Genomic DNA, 3,060 nt, shown 5'->3' on the forward strand with positions numbered 1-3,060 from the left:
CCATGAAGCACTGCAAATTATATAATCGAGTCAGTGTAGCTGGTTGGCTTAGACTAGAGCAATGACTAATGAATATTTTATGTTTTACAGGGCTTCCTTAAGATTAGTTGACCAGACAACCTACTAACTGGTCCAGTGCTGGCCCGAGCCTTTTGGGGGCCCTAAGCAGAATTTGATTTGGGGGCCCCCCACCCACCACGCGGAGTCACCTGTGCTTGACGATTATTTACACAAATGTCATGCTATAATGTTACATTATAAATTAATACAGTGAGGTTATGTATTAATACAAAATAAATACTTAATAAAAAGTAAACCACATAATTTTTCTTTGAATAAATTAGCCAGCTTTGCTAGATTTTTTCCCAATTAACTAATTGTCTGTATGTATAGTGGTAGTGAAAGCTTCGTCCATCTGATTTTTTGGGGACGGTGAAGGTGTCACTTATTGGCACTGGCCCTCTTCTTACCAGATCAGTCCTTTCTGAGTCGGACAGGAACACTGAACATTCAACTGGGTAAACTGGAGGAGCTGTTGATCTATCTTGATAGCTGGAGCTTGTTGAGGGAGTGGATGGTAAATCTATATAGCAGTGGGTGCAGATGTAGAAGAACCTGTAGGGACATTAGATTAAAAAAAATGAATTATAACATAACACAAGATATTTTACAGCAAAGCCAACACAAAACAAAAACTGTTAGATTAACTGACCTGTCATGCCGGCTGAGGTAGAAACCGATGTGTCAGTGAATGCAAGTGCTTTTAACTGTTCCTCGCTTTCAGGCGCCTGTAACTCTGCAGTGGATGAACCTGCAGCGATAAAATAAATAAAAAAATAAAAAGCTATGTTAAATGTGTCATGTCATATTAACAGGCAATGTAACCATTTGCCATCAAGAAAAACCTCACCTGCTGTATCATCAGCTGTGGAGGCACTGACACTTGAGAAACATCAGGGGCAGGTAGAATTGGTTGTGCTCTAAAGTCTTCAACAGTGTTCCTCAAAAAAAAAATAGCAGTGTATAAGTGCATAGTTGATCAAGCAGAATGAGTTTATTTTGCCATCATTACTTACACTCATCAACAAGCAATTCTACACCTAACAATTCATATTCTATTGGCAAATGAGGCATAATTGCAGTATGGTGAACACTTAACATGGTGATCTACTGCAGCCTAAATATGAGGGTAGCACCACTACATCACTCGCCACCATATTAATACAATTTAAGTCTATTTTCATCACAGAAGTCTCCCCACCCAACATGGTATATTTTCTCATAAAGACCAATAATACCATCTCTCACCAAAGATAGAGGAGAGCACACGTGCTCCATCTTTGCTTATGAAGCTGGAACGTTACCGCTGGAACGTTCACTTCAACAGTACAGCAATGCTAGCTGGCATCCCTTACACCTTGAAGGTTAAGTTCCCCTTCGCCTGTTTTCTCCAACTTAAACCGATATCTATTGATACGTGAAATACACCTAGATAAATGTATGTTAATGAGAGACATTTCACTGTTGATGGCAGGGATTTAGCTCTGGTGATGGCTTATATAAGATCATGACTAGCTGCTACCTCAAGTGAGCACAGTTTGTGCTGCACAAAATATACTGTAAATAATCATGCAAACATACCTTTATCTTGCTCTTTTTTCTCCTCCTCTGTCCTTTTCTTCTTTCTCTTTTCGGCACCAGAGGGACAGGTCCTTTTTTCGTGACATGGCTTAAAATTACCGTGACTATGCGCACAAATTGTCTATGTACGCGAGGTGTCTATGCGCATGACTCAAACGCTTGCAAACACAGCAGCAGTTTTAGGCAGGTATATTGATCATGAAATCAGAAATTATTCATTAATTCATTCATTTATGTCACTTGTTTAAGTTATTTAATATGTAAAAAAATATATATATACTAGCAGCCGCTTAGTGCGCTTATGCCTCGGGCCGGCCCTGCCCGGCCATCAGCGGGGGGATTTTCCTGACCGGACTCACGGCATCTGTCTGTTCTGCATCAGTAAGTTTAGTGAACCACATGCATTCATTTTTATTATATCAAACAAGTTAAAGGGGTAGTTCACACTAAAATTAAAATTAAGTTATCTTTACTCACCCTGGTGTTGTTCTAATGTAGTAAGCTGTTCTTTCTTCAGGATTTACATTACATTTTGGTTTGTTTTTCCTCAAACCCTATCATAAACCCCCAGAACACTTGGAATATAAGGCACGTGTCATGTGGGATCATTCTGTGAAACTTTTGTGTCTGTTTTTAAAAGCTTGATCCTGGTTGCTATTCACTGCCATTATATGAACGAGCGAGACCATGACATTTGTAAAAAATTATCCTTTTGTGGTCTGAAAAAGAAAGAAGGGCATAGAGGCAGGAGAAGCTTTGAACTGGATTTCTAACAACGAGGATCTTGTCATAAAAAGAGCGGACAAGGGAGGTGCTGTTGTAGTATGGGGTAGACATCAATACATTGAAGAAGCCTTGCTACAACTACAGAACTGTGAGTATTACCAGCGCTTAAAATCCAACCCAATAGAAGGAATTAAAAAAGAACTGACTGATATTCTATTACATGCAGAAGAAGAGGGATGGATTTCAAAAAATGAGTGTGAATTTCTCTCTTGTAAAAATCCTAGGATTCCTACTTTTTATATGCTTCCAAAAATACATAAAAATCTAGAAAATCTGCCAGGGAGGCCTATTATTAGCGGAAATGAATCTATTACAGAGCCAGCTTCAAAATTTGTAGATAGCTTTATTAAACCAATTGTTTGCAAACTTCCTTCATTTATTCAGGATACTACCATGTATTGAATAACATAAAAAAAATTGAAAATGACAGAATCATCTATATTGGTGACTATGGATGTAGTCTATATACAAACATAGACCATTTGGATGGATTGGAAGCATTAACATACTATCTGGATGTGAGATCATCTGCTGATAGGTAGTGTTGCTTTCGTCAACGAAAATTATGACGAAATATTGTCGTCAACGAACCGTTATCACCTGACGAAAACGAGACGAGACGTAAATGCTGGT

Source organism: Leuciscus leuciscus (assembly GCF_965113295.1).
Source record: "Leuciscus leuciscus genome assembly, chromosome: 23".
Classification (NCBI taxonomy): Eukaryota; Metazoa; Chordata; class Actinopteri; order Cypriniformes; family Leuciscidae; genus Leuciscus; species Leuciscus leuciscus.